Source organism: Hemicordylus capensis, chromosome 5 (genome assembly GCF_027244095.1).
Source record: "Hemicordylus capensis ecotype Gifberg chromosome 5, rHemCap1.1.pri, whole genome shotgun sequence".
Taxonomy (NCBI): Eukaryota; Metazoa; Chordata; class Lepidosauria; order Squamata; family Cordylidae; genus Hemicordylus; species Hemicordylus capensis.
The window spans coordinates 167,107,545-167,123,293 of record NC_069661.1 but is presented as its reverse complement, the minus strand read 5'-3'; the positions used below and the strand labels follow the sequence as shown (position 1 = coordinate 167,123,293).

General features: G+C 44.4%; 1 long non-coding RNA gene across 1 annotated transcript in view; it reads right to left on the bottom strand.

Annotated features, from left to right (window-relative positions):
* The window catches only part of LOC128325883 (uncharacterized), a 48,481-nt gene extending 43,673 nt beyond the window's left edge, over window positions 1-4,808 (bottom strand). The window contains exon 1 of the long non-coding RNA XR_008307705.1: window positions 4,791-4,808. This is a non-coding gene — a long non-coding RNA (uncharacterized LOC128325883). The remainder of the gene's footprint in view (window positions 1-4,790) is intronic.
* Between the last annotated feature and the right edge of the window lie 10,941 nt (window positions 4,809-15,749).

Here is a 15,749-nt window from a genome sequence, read left to right as displayed (position 1 = left end):
AGCCATTTTTGGAAGGGCAGTATAGAAATCGAATTATTATTATTATTATTATTATTATTATTATTATTATTATTATTAAATACCAATCACTTATCTAGTGCTTCCCTCAGTGCTCAAAAGCATTTCACTTTATCTTAGTAAACCTTTGAGTGCCTTTATAAGGCAGGCCACTACTATTATCCTTATATTACAGGACTAAGGTTGAGGGATAATGAGGCTGTGAACATGAGCAGCCCTACCTAGGTTAGGGCAGCCTGACCTGAGTAGGGCTGTACATATGCAGCGCAGGGATCAAAGTCAATCCGGGCGCTGCCATCCCGCTAGCCTGAGTTTTTTTTAACCTGGGCTTCTACCTGAGTTTAATGACATGAGTGTGTCCTTTTCTGGGCATAAACAGAGCTGGGCGCCTAGAGTGCCTGTCTCGAGGGAGAATCCCTGAACGCACTGCACTGATTGTGTGGTGCATTCAGGGATATCTCTGAATACCAGGACTCATTTTCCTGGCCTCCCGCGATCTGCGCTGCTCCGAGTGTGTGGGTGTCCACCTTGTGTGGGTGTGCAGCCCCATGCCAAAGAGGGTACTGATCATCTGGGGGGAGGGTAGGATAATCCCCTGCCTTCCCCTTGCCCACCTTCCCTGCCCCTCTCATGGTCATGTGCACGACCTCAGTGACTTGCAGCAGGGGCTGCAGAGGTTTGCAACAAAATCAAAACTCTCAGTTTTAACCCCAAGACCCAATCCCTCCATCCACCAAGATCCCTTCAATTTTGCTATAAATTTATATTCTACACAAGATGCTCAGGGCAGCATATACAGCTCCCTCCCACCTAATGGCGCAGCGAGGAAATGCTTGACTAACAAGCAGAAGGTTGCCGGTTCAAATCCCCGCTGCTACTATATCAGGCGGCAACAATATAGGAAGATGCTGAAAGGCATCATCTCATACTGAACGGGAGGAGGCAATGGTAAACCCTTCCTGTTAAGACAACCACAGAGCGCTGTGGGTGCCAGGAGTCGAAATCAACTTGACGGCACACTTTATCCCCATTTTATCTTTATAACAGTCCTTTGAGACTGGTTAGGCTGAGCACTAAGTAACTGGCCCAAGATCACTGGGGGAGCTTCATGATGGAGTGGGGATTTGAACCCAGCTTCAGTCCTACTCTAACTTTCCAACCACTACACCACACTGCCTCTTTCCAATTCCTCTCAGCTTACCTAATGCTCTCTCTTTATTCTTGAGAAATTTCTTACAATGCATTTGTCCTTGTCCAGGGAGTGGCACTGAAAACGGTGAAGAAGATATTGCAATAATAAGCGCCAGTCTAGTGATGAGGGGCTTGTTTTTGTTTTTGTGATCTGCTCAACAGCTGTTGACTGTGCCAGTCCTGCTAGTCCCCCATCTGCCATTTGGACTAGTAGGCATCAACATGGGGATTGGCACAGCTCCATGTGACTAGTAGGTGCCAGGAATATTGAACCAACAGGACTGACACTCAGATACCTTGCCATCTGGAAGAACCCTTCTGTATTTGGCTCTGTCTGGTTCACCGAGCCAATTGCCAGCCCCACTCCATTACAGATTTTGCCCACCCAAGCAAATGTGCAGGTTTGATTCATTCAATCATTTACTTGACGTTTAGAAGAGGCAGGGCTCAGTTGCAGAGCATTCCAGCTCAAATGAAACATGACTCCCCCTATGGTTTTTCCGATGTAAACATTAGCCATTTATACCATATACAGTTTACCCTCCTGCCATACTTTTAAGCCGTATTCACGCATTATGTTCAATATAATACAATCAATGTACACAGGTACAGATTCATATTCAAGTTAAATTATTCACACTTTGAGTTTGGTGGGATGCTCCCCCCTGCCTTTGAAAAGACTCACATGATTAAAATGGGAACATGCTGAGAGCACACACATCCCGATGTCCTGCCGGCATGTTCCTTTGTCTCATAGGTGTGTGCATGATTTAGTAATTTAAACTAGGATTTGACATGTAGATTGGAAAGTGAATCTAAAGCCTTATTCAGATATTATGCTGGACATATGTGCATGTGTCTAAATATATGGACATGTTTTTGTGTGAATGACTTTTCATGCAGTCTTCTGTATGTGCATTGAACCTAAAGGGCCAGTTTACTAGTTTAAATTTACTCCTTTATAGTTTCCCAGTGTCAAATGAACTGCCCCCGCCATCAAATAAAGGTATACATTAAGAGGATGACAGGACATGTTGGGAAGACACAAGGACATGCACTCAACTGATGTGCTCCCGTTTTAATTGCATGGGTCAGTTCAGTGAACGGGGGATGGAGCATTGTCCAAACCAGCCCATTGTGTCCAATGCACATACAGCAGTACAGGGGTTTGTGTTCAATGCATATGGGTAGTGCCCAAACTGCCTGAAGATACTGTACTGATGTACACATCAGTACAGTATCTTCAGGCAGTTTGGGCACTATTCAGGGGCGTAACTACCACTAGGCAAGGGGAGGCGGCTGCCTGGGGCCCCCCACGCCTCGAGGGGCCCCCCAGAGGCAAGTCACATGTGAAGTGAGTGTGTGTGTATCAGTGAAGGGCCCATTTTAAAATTTTGTCTCTGGGCCCACTCCAGCCTCGTTACGCCCCTGGCACTACTGGTAGTTCCCAAAATTTCTGCAGTAGCTCTTCAGGTGTTTGGGCTTCCCTCTGTTCCAACCAACACTGCGAATCTGATTGGCTGGCATTGTGGAGGCATGGCTGTGCCCTTTTTAATCTCAAAGAACGCTCAGTTATTTTACTTCCTCTCTCATTCATTTATCTGTTTCCTTCCTCCACTAAGCAGACTGCCTTGTCCCCCTCTTGTCCTGCAGCACAATTCTCCTGAAATTCAGGGATTTAGAGGTTAAAATCCCTTAATTTAGTAGATGCAAATCTTTGCACAAGCTGCCATTTTGCTACTCGGTCTGGCCCACCAACCTGCCATTTTGTAACTAGTGCCACCTCCCAAAGCTGCTATTTTGTGCCAATAGCTTCAAAGGCTCTAGCCAAAAAGAAAGGAAGGAAGGAAGGAAGGAAGCAGCAGCAGCTCCTGCAAGCATTAAGTCTGCCCAACCCTTCTTATCTTAACTCTCCATGTGTGGGGGGCAGTACCCTGGTCTAATTTGTTTTAACCTGCCAGGGTCCTGAACTGAGGCTGGATCTGCACATGAAGCAGAATGAGGTGGTAGAATCCAAAGTGGTAAAGTGGACTGTACCACTTCAGTCTGTCGGGCAGGGGTTCTGCTTTTGGAATTTAAATGACAGATTTAAATGACTCCTCCTCTTGGGAGGAGAGCTGGTCTTTTGGTCTTGTGGTAACAAGCATGACTTGTCCTTTTGCTAAGCAGGGTCCACCCTGGTTGCATTTCAATGGGAGACTACATGTGAGCATTGGAAGATGGGGCTGTTCTGAGAAGAGCTTCTGCTTGGATGCAGAAGCTTCCAAATTCCGTCCCTGGAATCTCCCAAATAGGGCTGAGAGAGACTCCTGCCTGCAACCTTGGAGAAGCTGCTGCCAGTCTGCGTAAACTGCGTAGACTGAGCTAGATGGACCAATGGTCTCACTTGGTATATGGCAGCTTCCTATGCCCTTATGTACCCGCTACATGGCAGCTTCCTATGTTCCTATATAAACTGCCTTTCCCCTCATACCTTTTTGAAAAAAGAAAAAAAAGAAAATGTTTATTTGGATTAATCACAGTGAAGATGCTTTCAGGTTGCTCTCATTGCTCTACTAATGTTCCATTCTGAATCTAGAATAGGGGCCTGTACCTCTTCGTTTAATATGAATCACAGTAAATACATAGTCCTTACTATATACTATACTATAATACTATAACACCAATGGTCTGAAATGGGTAATCTCAAAAAACAAGAACAAATAACATTTGACGTTTGGAATTATCCACTGGAAGCAAACAGATTTGAAGAAATATGCTTTTGGGCTTCTCTCGGCCTTCAAGTCAACATATTTTTGTGAGCGAGTATTTTCTAACATAAATTTCATTTAAATACCAAGCCAAACTAAGGAACCATCTGAAAATTATGAGTCTTGAGTCCTGCTTGAAAATGAAATCATAGCATATTCACCAAACATTAAGAAACTCTTTAAAGATGTCCATTGGAAAGATCACATTGAAAGGGGGCTGAAATGCCAACACGACATGAATATTGTTATAAATAATATTCTGAGTAAACAGAATCCATTGGGAGCTGTATTTGATTCCTCCTGGTATTTCTCTCTCTCTCTCTCTCTCTCTCTCTCTCTCTCTCTCTCACACACACACACATCAGTCACAATTAACATTGATTGGGATGTGTATGTGTACATTATATGCATGTATGAGTGTGAAACAGCTCTCAAAATATTTTGTAAAAGAGAAAGAGAAAAAAGATGGCTCTTCTTTGAAAGATTGCAGACCCCCAACCTAGACGATTCAGAAGTTCTGACAGCTCCTGGGAAGATTATCCTAGCTTGAGGTCATTTATTATCAGAGGAGGCTGGGTCACAACACTTTGTCAGAAGGAAGGGGGCAGAGCACTTGTATGTATTTAAACCACTTGAAATTACTTGTATTCCCTGGGACTTCGAGAAATCTGCCCCACTGTACTAAACTTGCATTCATTCATTCATTCAGTGTACGAATCACCCTACTGCATAAGCTCCCAGGGCACGGTACAATCAATATATCTCCTGACTGAGGTACAGATTTCCATCCTCTACTAATTATCATTTAGAAACATATCACTTTCGTTGTACCTCCGCTTTTCCTCTCTCCTGTGTCTGTTTCTTTTTTGATCTTTGTGTTCTAGTGACAGAACATCTTTCTCCCTTTCCACTACAGCCCCTGAAAGAGAGAATCTGACTTGGTTATGAACGTTGAAATCAAATGTAGGCTGTGAGCCTTATTATGTTTAGATGAAAGTTGGTGCCACTGAAATCCTAGGGACGTGGATGCGGTCCAATGTAGATTTATTTGCGAGTAAGCCTCCTTGAACCTAGCAAGGCTACTTCTGATTCAACATGCATAAGGTCAGTGCAGATGTATTTAAGGTTGGGATGGTCAACCATCCCTAATAGGATTTTAATCAGAGCACCACTGGAAACACATCTGTAATTGTCAGCAATTATGTGGTACAGTTTATAGCAGAGTTTCAACTAAATGTGGATGCTTATTGTGCACTGGCACAGTCTTGACTCTTTACAGGAAGTGATTTCTTACTATGCGGCATGATATAGAGCTCAAACTAGGAATTTTATGAAGTTCAAAGTGGAATATCCATAAAAGGTTCCATTGCCACAAATGACCTGACAGTCAACAGAGTTGATGTATCTCAGTATGTGCTGGCTGGTAAGTTCAGTTAAGACATAACCATTTTTTACCCCTGCAGCTTTTGATGCTGCAATCATGCTTGGCAGATGGTGCCTTTGTAATCTTGCATCCTTCTTTTTGGAGGAATGCTTGGTGCATGGCCAAGTGGTTTATTTGTTGTAGCTCTTTACTTTAAAGCTTTATATTTTAAAGTATTGACATATTTCTTGCAGTAAATATGTGGCAAGAGAAACATTTTGCGATAAAAAAAATCCATAAAGCAATTTCTGTTCGTCTGTTGGGGATGAGGAAGGGAGGGGGGGGCTTAAATGGTTATTTACATAATCTGCCATTTGTCTGCTATCTGCAGCATTTTCTAAAGCAAAATTATGGATAGCAAATGCAATTTAAAATGTCACCGCATGAACTAATCTTAGACAATATGAAAGAAGTTTCACTTAGCTCATCGCATAAAGCAGCCTGCAAATGGTAGTTTTAAAAGGGAAAATTATCTTTTGCTTTGTTATGAGAAGTGTATGTGTGAAGTCCATGTACCATGTGAGTCCAATCTACTAAGTGTTGTTATTCAGACTTTTCAGAGTGAAAAACAGATGTTGCATTTACAAACAAGCCACAGTATGTTCTGTAGGGGAAGAATGGCAGTTCCGTCCCCAAATAGCAAAGCAAAACCAGTTTGGTGAGAAAGCAGCAAAGCAAGAGGTCTTGAGACAGTTCTTTAGTATTGAAGGACTACAAGGATTAATTTAAAGAAAAGGTTACAAAAAAATGAGAAAAGGCCTGCAGCTTAATTTCAGCTATAGCTCATGGCTGAAGAGCGAGACCAAAACAAATTTCTGGAGAGACAAAATGGAGACTAAGACTGGAAGAACAAATTGGGGAGGAGTCCAGCACCTTTATTCATGACCCTAAACCCCTCCCCCCCCATGGTCACTATGAGACATTGCAGCTGAGAGCTGATGCTGCCAGGGTCCTAGCTCCGACATGTTATCCAATGGCAATATAAGGCTGCCTTTTCAGTTTTAATGACACAGGTATATTAAGGCCAATGCTGGGTCGGCTGTCTCTTTTGCCCTCCCCCATGCTTCAGGTGAGCTGCCTACTTTTTATTTTTAAAGCACCACAAATATACTCAATCATCATTAACCTTGCATTATTATACAACCACAGCAGGCTGGAAATAGTTTAGAAACAATGGCAAAAATGCTTTGGGAATGGGAGGGGAGAAATATGTGTTTTGATGATGACATGGGTGCTAGGCAGTTGGTGCTGTTCACAGGTGGCTTTTGCTGCAAACTTGCACAACTGTTTCCTTTTTTCTCCCAAAAAGATTCTAGGCTGGGGAGGGAGGAGAAGTGATGGGTGAACCCTTCCCATGTTCAGTTTAGCTCAGCAACCTGAGCTATTTTCTCTCCCAAACAAAATAATTGGTTAGTTATCCTGAGTTATCCTTACTTGTTTGCTGTAGCAATGATATGAGTAGTGGATGCTGCTTCTGCAGCAGTGGTGACAATGGGAGAGAGGTTTAACTTTCTCTTCCTTCCCCTCTGTCCTCTCTCTTTTCCTCCACGTTTGGCAACTGGAAGTTGAAATCTAGCTACAATAACTTCTTAGGCACCATAGGTTCTGAGAAAAATTATATTTCCCAGCCTTTCAAGTACTGGGAGAGGGGAGAAAGGGGGACATCCACTCTGCCCTCACAACCACTAGGTAAATGAGAGGGGGAGTTCTTTTCTGGTCTGGATTAGACTTTGAGCTGGATAAGAACTACTGGGGTAAGGATAGCCTGGTTTGGAATACTAATGTGCTTTACAAGCATGTCATGCAATACAATTTCTATCCCAAACCAGATCATTATGAAGCTCAGTGATATCATCCTTACTGGGGCTGGGGCATCTGTCAGACTGCATTCACCCATACAAATCTGTCAGAGCCGTTTGCTTATCATCTCCAGCCCTACTCATGGCCCCGCAATTGATTTAAATTTGATTGGTGGGGACAATAGACAGGGCTTTTTTGGTTATGGCCCTTTGGCTTTGGAATGCCTTCCCAGGATGTTTGAAAGGGAGCTCATTTCTTTAGCTCTGCGTCTCTCAGGTTTTTTTTTTACAAAGAATCAACTCGAAGAAGTTGAAACGGAGGCAAGAAGCTGGTTTTTCCACAATAGTGAAGATCTTCTGTATCTGTCTAACTTCTTTTTGAACAAGTTAGGGCGGTAGGAAGCCTTCACTCGGGAATCCTTTCTTGGCATACCATCTGCTGCTGCCCACATCTGAGAAGACGATGCTGGAAGAAGCGAAACTACAGTTACTATTCCTGCTACCCCCCCTGTGCTATTTTTATTTCCTATATTTCTACTATCGCAGACTATTCAGCCTCAGCCAGCTTTACTTTCTAGAACTCACTTAAAGAAAAACCTTTTTAAAATTATTATTATTATTACTATTATTATTATTTATCCACTATAGTATTTCTGGAGTTGGGATGGTTTAATTTTTTAAAACTTTCAACAAACTTTTTCACACAACGCGTGATCCACTTGTGGAACTCTCTGCCACAGGACGTAGTGACAGCCAACAACCTGGATGGCTTTAAGAGGGGTTTGGATAACTTCATGGAGGAGAGGTCCATCAATGGCTACTAGTCGGAGAGCTGTGGGCTACCTCCAGTCTCAAAAGGCAGGATGGCTCTGAGAACCAGTTGCAGGGGAGAAATGGCAGGAGAGAGGGCACGCCCTCAACTCCTGCTTGTGGCTTCCAGCAGCATCTGGTGGGCCACTGTGAGAAACAGGATGCTGGACTAGATGGGCCTTGGGCCTGATCCAGCAGGGCTGTTCTTATGTTCTGTTTGGGCCTCACTGACTGAGTGACTGACTCACAACTTCCAAACCCAACCAAATTTGATAGAAACATGCATTTTTGCAGGTAAGTTCCAGACCTTGCCCAGACTACCAAAACAAAATCCCAAACCCCTGAAAGACCCATTACTTTCCCAGAACATCCAGGAAAAAAACCCTCCCATTGGCAAACATGGGGAATTATACCTCATAGAAATAAAAAAAGACTAGAGTCAGAGAGATGAGCTGTTCATATGTTTGCAAACTGCAAGCCTTTTTACTAGTATTTAAATGAAATTACATAGACATGCTCTTAAACACTTAGAACTGCATCAGGGGTGTAACTGTAATTTAAGGGCGGGGGGATTGCTCCTAAGGGTGAGGGGCCAGCCAGCGGTGCAACAGTCTGATCTTTGCTCTCCCCCTTCCCCCTCTCTGAAAAGAAGGTGAGGAGGTGGGGAAGGGGTGGGGCCCATCGTCACTTTTTGTCATGGGTCCCATTCCAACCTTGCTGCATCCCTGAACTGCATATTCAAAATCTCTCCAACGTCACTGGTGATTACGGGAAAAAAATTAGTTTTCCTTAATTTTTGTGCTTGTTCTTCACACTAAGGATAAGGCAATACAAACCAATTTATACCTCTAATACCCAAACATTGGGTCCATTAAAAAATAATAATAATCCCAACCTACTTCCATATAGAGCTGACATTTCATTATTTTGTACTGTCAGTTAAGGAGGCAAGGATAGAAAGTGAGGCTAGTAGGATTCTGGGTGATATAGCAGGGTTTCAGATGGTTGTGAATGAATATAACAGACTAGCAGAAAGGTTGTGCTGCCATGCCCCCATGTAGCTGTGAGGCCTAGTTCTTATCATTTGCTCTCCTGGAATGACCCTCATTTGTAAACACAGGGGTTTCCATTTCCTGGAATATTAGCTTGCAGTTTCTTTACTAACACACCATTCATGCAACATATTTTCATAGGAATGCAGTTTCTTTGTTGACATCATTCACACAACATAATTTTCACAGGAATACAATCATAGAAATTGTTGCGGGAACTGAAAATTATGTCGTATGAATTGGCCCTGTCTTTCAGACAATCCAAATTATGGACAATCCAATGTATTCATTGAAAAATTGTATTAGTAATTAATGTTGCACTAGTCTGAAAGTCATTTTGGCACTGCTTCCATCTCCAAAAATTGGAAGCACAAGATTTACTGCTGAGGATGATAATGCGTGCAATATATTGCAAAATCTTCTCTATTTTCTAACATTGAAGTTGTTGTTTTTTAAAAAACATAGTATATAACTTTTTAAAAATGAAGCCTGAAAAATAGGTTTATATTTCACCAGACAGCCATTGCTATTATATTTCATTGCAAGACTTTTTTGCAAAGGAAAAAAAAATGTTGCATGTCACTCCTACAGGCTATTATTGTAATATATCACCAGCATGAGGGCTAGCTGAAATGTTCGCTCCCATAATAGACCTCTTTCATAAGTTTTATTAAAAAGAAATATATAATGGGAAAGTTACTCTGGGAGTTTGGTGAAGCTATTAATAGTCTACATAGACCCATAAAACATTTGAAATAACATGGGCAATTTCTTTTTCTATGGAAGTAAAATACATCGGCACATTTTAATAGTGATGGAATATGACTGCATTTCAAGTAGGTGGTAGCCACAGTAGATTCAGAACCACATAGCTCCTAGCCTAAGCATTAGTAATACATGGGGGGTCTAAAGCTCTTTCCAGGCCTCTTTCTATCAGGTTGGCAACTTGGTACCAACATTTGGAAAAGTGAGATTCGAAGTCATTTCATGGTTTCGCTAAAGGCAAAATGCCTGAGAACGCCCTTAAGGGAAGCTAAACAAGTTTTTACAAGACAAGTGAAATTTCTCAGGAGGGCTCTGTCTATTGTACCAGAGGTTGAAAAATTGTGTCCACAGCTTATAGTGTACTATGGTCCAGCTAGAATTGAATCAGCTACCCAATCTTTTATTAGACATAAAAACCCTGATTCCATTCTACTAGCCTCTACTAGCCTCTGCATCCCTAACCACACAAAAAGAGATATCTAGTCAGTTTGGTGTGGTTCAGATGAATATTGCAATATGGCTACGCATATGATGTTCATTCTGCTCATGCTCAGAAACACATGCTTTCTTATGTGGGCCTATTGCTCTGCTGCTGAATGATCAAGACAGGTCTGGAGCTAAGACTTCTGTATCCTTATCTAAATGTATAAAAAGGTACTTGCAGGGACATACATCAGAACAAAGGAAGCTGCCTTCTACCAAGTCAGACCATTGGTCCATCTAGCTCAGCATGAGCTAGTCTACTGACGGGCAGTGCCTTCTCCAAGGCTTCAGGCAGGAGTCTTTCCCAACCCTTGCTACTCAGGTATTGAACCTGGAGCTTTCTGCATGCAAAGCCACTGAGCAACGGCCACTGAGCAACGGCTCATCTCCTCCTCCTGCTTTCCCCACTCTATGGTCCATCTTGATCTTGTGGAAAATCCTTAGTAAGGATGCAGTAGAGGAGGAGACACAAACGTTTGTGTTGGAGCTTACAGGTAGGATGCAGGCCAGGGGAAGACAAAATGTCTGAGGGAGGCGGAGGAGATGGGGCATACAACACTTATGAGGCAGAACATGCCACAATCATGGAGCATTTTGCAACTACTTGGGAAAATATTGCATCCTCAGGTTATGCGAAGAAGACAAAGAAGAATCTGGCTTCAAAGAAATAGTGTGGTCCTAATATCTAGTCTGACATGAATATGGCAACTATCCAGATACTTGTCTGACTTGCTTGGTGGCCCAGCTTCCTCCAGGCCTTGAAATAATCTTGCCCTTGTCCACTATTCTTCTACTGGACGGAGGCAGGAGCAGTTAAGTTACCTCACCAAGAAGAAGATGATGGCAGTGCTTTGAGATTAGAATAGGATCCTACAAGACTTCAGTTGTAAACGGCAAATAAAGCCACGTTGTCACTAAAAGCCAGGGAGTTGACTCCAGAAGTGGACGTGGAAAGACACACGAGTGAAGGGCCATTTTATGCAGCCACAGCAGCTTTAGCCTTTCTTTCAAAAGCCAAGGAAGTCAGTGTAGCAAGACTAAGGAGCAATTCACTTTTCAAACTGCAAGAATCGAAAAGTACTTCAAAGTACAATGTGCCTACACACATTTTCAGAGCCACAGAGGAACAAGCTGTTTAGAGTTGCTCTGCAATAAGGCAGCAGAGAAGTGAGGAAGCAAAGGCTCTAGGTTGGTATCTGAAGGGAATGGTGGAACAAGTAGTTATGGCAAAACGAAAAAAAATCTGAAGGGATGAGAAGCAAATGCAAAACTGAATGATAAGCTCTTGTTCTTTCCATTATAGGGTCTGAACATCTAGCAGCAAGTTCCACACAGTTTAGTAGCACTTCTGAGATCCTTACAGCAAAGAACCTAGGCCTTATCCCCAGGATAGCCAGCTTCTTAAGGACAGCTCCCCATGTAATGATTTGCATTTGGATACAAATCACACATGCCATGAAAAGAGGCACATCTGTATTATTCACTAAAGGGAGAAGGATTAGGAATCTAGTATCTACCTCACAAATTATCTTTCCTATAACATTCAGGTAAATTTTTCATTTTTCAAAGTATTTCCCATCCATATTGTCTCATGAAAGAACATAATCATTTCCCCAAACTTTTCCGTATGGTGGCTGATATCATAGCAACTGACAGTGCTGCCTCAGTGTCTGTTGCTGCATTTTCTTACAACATGGCACATGTATGTGCAGTTTCATGAAAGAAATACAGCAGCTGGGACTGGAGCAATTGTGATTGTGAAGATAATAGGTGTATGGGAAAGATGGCAGCTCCTAGATAGTAGGTCAGGAGGTGAAATCAGACACCTAACAAGGTTAACACTGTCATATGGTAAACAGGACCTCCTGCAAAGCTTTAAAAGAACAGTATGTCACAGTACTGTGAGGATAGAATTGCAGTTCAACTATAAACTTCCGTAGGGATCAGAAAGAATGGGATGGTACTTCACGTGTATTTTTGTTTTGATTTTTTTGCCTCCTTGGATGGATTTTGTTACCGCTCAGCCAAATGCTAGCTAACAGGCCATTTTAAATTTGCATATATTTTAACAAATAATCATAACCAAGTAATAGCTGCTTCCAGCCTTTGGGAAAGAAGCCAACCCTAAAAGAGCTGGGTTGTTGTTGTTTTTACACATATAGGCAGAGTTCAGATAAATATGAAACCGGAGGTCCCTTCACTTCCAGTTTCGCTAACCAGGCTCCCAGACTCAGGGAACTACAGTTAAAGGAAAAAATGGACCTGCAGTTTCCCTCTCCAGACTCCATTTGTCACCTTCGGTTATCTTTAGCTTTCATTGTCCCAGTGTCCAGTTTGCCTGTGGCAGCAGTAGGCACTGCTGTTAGCCTTCTCCCAATCTGGAGCTGAGGCAGGAAGCTTCTCCCTCGCTCCGTCTGCTAATGGCTGTGTAGGCTGTCCTTCAGGAAAGAAGGAAGCCTACACAGTCAGCTTTGCTACCTCTCTGTGGTCTCGCGAAGCTGACTGCAGAGAGGCCCCTCCCCCCAACATCCGAACGCAGACGGGAGAGTGGGGAGGGAGGCAGAACCATGGGTCCATTGAACCCACAGATCCATAGTACGTCTGAACTGGGCCATAGTTTCAGTATCCCTGTCCACAGCAGAATGAGTAACTTTCTATTTAATTGTTCATTTTCATTGTCTGATTCTGAGAGGATTCATTTCTTTAGAAGAAAGTTGAGCTATCTAATGATCAGGCTTACTTCAATGTGGGACTACTCTACCCCAAGGGTTTTCATCTTCTGGAAATCTTAATTGGAGCATTCGGTAATTGACATCCACCTAATCTGCTGCATCTTCTTCCTCTGTACTTTCAAAAATTAAAAAATGCTGACAAGCTACTTGTGCTTGGTAAATGTGATAATTGCAGAATCTTGGTTTTCATATAATGGGCTTAGCTTCATTGGTAAGCTGGAAAATTATTGCTGATCCTAACCAGAACAAAAAACTTTAATATTATGAATAAATGTGCACAGACCTCATTTCCAGCTGGTGAAGAAAACTGGCACATTAAGAAAGGAACTAGCTTACCCCGCACAGAGCATCTGTGCAGTTGTGCACTGAGCCCGTGGATCCCCCCACAGCTCTCTTGCTCTCTTCCCACTGAAGCTCTCTTACTAAGTCTCCCCCCGCAGCTCTCTCACTCACTTGCCCCCCACAGCGTGCTCATTCGCTTGCCCTCCGCAGCGTGTTTGCTCGCTTGCCCCCCACAGCGCACTCACTCGCCCCCCACAGCTTGCTTGCTCTCTCCCCCGCAGCTCTCTCTCTCTCGCTCTCCCCCCGCAGCTTGCTCGCTCACTCTCTTCCCCTGCAGCTCTCCCCATTGGGCAGGCCAGGGCCAGGCCATCACACCGTCACCTCCCACCTCCTCCTCCTGACTGGTAGGGCTTTGCCCACCATCTGCCCACCTCCTCACCGCCGCCATTATTTCTCCCTGCCACCGCCTCCTCTTCCTGGCTGGCGGGGCGTCACCCACCATCCACCCACCTCTTCTGGCCGGAGGGGTTTCACCTGCTCGCCCTCCACCTCTGCATCCTGACCGCTGCCATTATTTCTCTTCGCTTCAATGCTGGAACTCTTGCACACTCTAGAGCAACTGCGCATTAGTACTTGATTGCTCCCCTCACCCCAGAGATCTCCCCACCCTCACCTGAGCTGCACTCCTGATCCTCCTCCATCCCATTGCTTCCATCCCCCTCACCCTTCTTGGTTGTGGCTGCAGCATTGCTGTCGCCTATTGGCCAAGCTGCAGCCCACTATCCCCAGAGACCTCCCCACCCTCACCCGAGCCCCACTCCTGCATGTCCCCCCAGGAGCAGCAGCAGTGATTGACCGGGTAGTTCCTCGCTGCTGCTACCACCATGGCCGCTCGTTCCCCTCAGGCCACTGACAGGCCGAGGCCCATCCCTTGTCTGCCTCCCTGCCTCTGACAATGACCTCAGTAGCCCCAAACAGCAGCAGTGGTTGACTGGGCCCTTCCTTGCTGCTAGTGCTGCCATGGCCGCTTATCCCCCTCAGGCTGCTGACAGGCTCAGGCCCGTCCCTTGCCCTTCCTTCTGTCTCTCTTCCCCCTCCCTTCTTTTTCTCTTTCTCTCTCCTCCACTTGCTCTTCCCCACTCTTTCTTCCCCCTCCCTTCATGTTTTTTCTCTCTCTCCCTCCCTCCCTGAGTTAACAGATTTTGTCCATCTTGTTTCCTCATTTAATTCACACAATGGCATCCTCCTTCTCCTCAAGGGGCTCTTTCCTCCCTCACGACCCGTCTTTTTGCAGACCCCTGCCTGCTATCTATCTATCTATCTATCTATCTATCTATCTATCTATCTATCTATCTATCTAGAGAGATATTCCTCTCCTCTACAACCAAGAACATCTTCCGACCAGTAACAGTTGCATTCCAACTGACCTTAACCATCACAGGCTCCTCCTCCTTATCTGCATAGGGAATCCCCACTGCCCAATCACCATGGTGCCACAGGCTCCTCCTCCCTATCTGCATATGGAATCCCCACTGCCCCATCACCATGGTGCTTCTGCTCTCACAGGCGCCTTCTCCCTATCTGCAAATGGAATCCCCACTGCCCAATCAGGTACTTCTGCTTGCAAACTCTGCCAGCCAATCGCCTCTTTTCTACCACGTCTCCACGCATGGCCCGTCTTGGAGAATTAATAATATAGATAGAATGGTGTGGTTTTAATCAGCCAGACTCCAACACCTGTTGTATGTCTATCATGCAACTTGACAAGGCACAGGAGCTCTGCTAGGATGAGATTGTTGGCAGATCTATGCATTTATTTCTTTCAGGTACCAATCCCTCAATAAAACTTTTCACTTTGTCACAATTGTTATTCTGTCACTAGGCGTGACTCATGAAAGGATGTTGTCTGCCCCATGCATGCAAGGGGGACGGCTTGTGGGACTGTGCCTTTCCCCACCTCTTCTTTACTTAAGTTCTGCTACCTTGTGCTGGCCTGGTATAAGATCCTGACAACGTTAGGCTGATGCTAAATCGGCATAGCCAGAATGCTGGTGGGTGACTCTCGGCCATTCACTATTAGTGATGTGCACGAACCCGTTCAGAGGTTCTTTTACGGGCCTCTGAACAGGTTCGAACACTGGGGGGGGGGATTGAAGTTTGAAGCCGGGGTGGTGCCACTTTAAGGGTGGGGGAGAGTGCATTTACCCCTCCCCCCGCTTTCCCCCCACAGCTGCTCGTTTTCTGTAAAAGCCTTCGGGGCAGCAGTGTACCTCCCTGCTGCCCCTTCCCCCTCTGTGACTATATGAACATTTAAAGCATGGTGCCATTGTGTGGACATCTGGGGATGACAGACGCAAGACCAGCACAGCTACTAGATCAGGCAGGAAGATGTAGGGACAAGACTAGGAGTGTTATTGTCCAGTCTGAGGGATTATCTTTCTGTC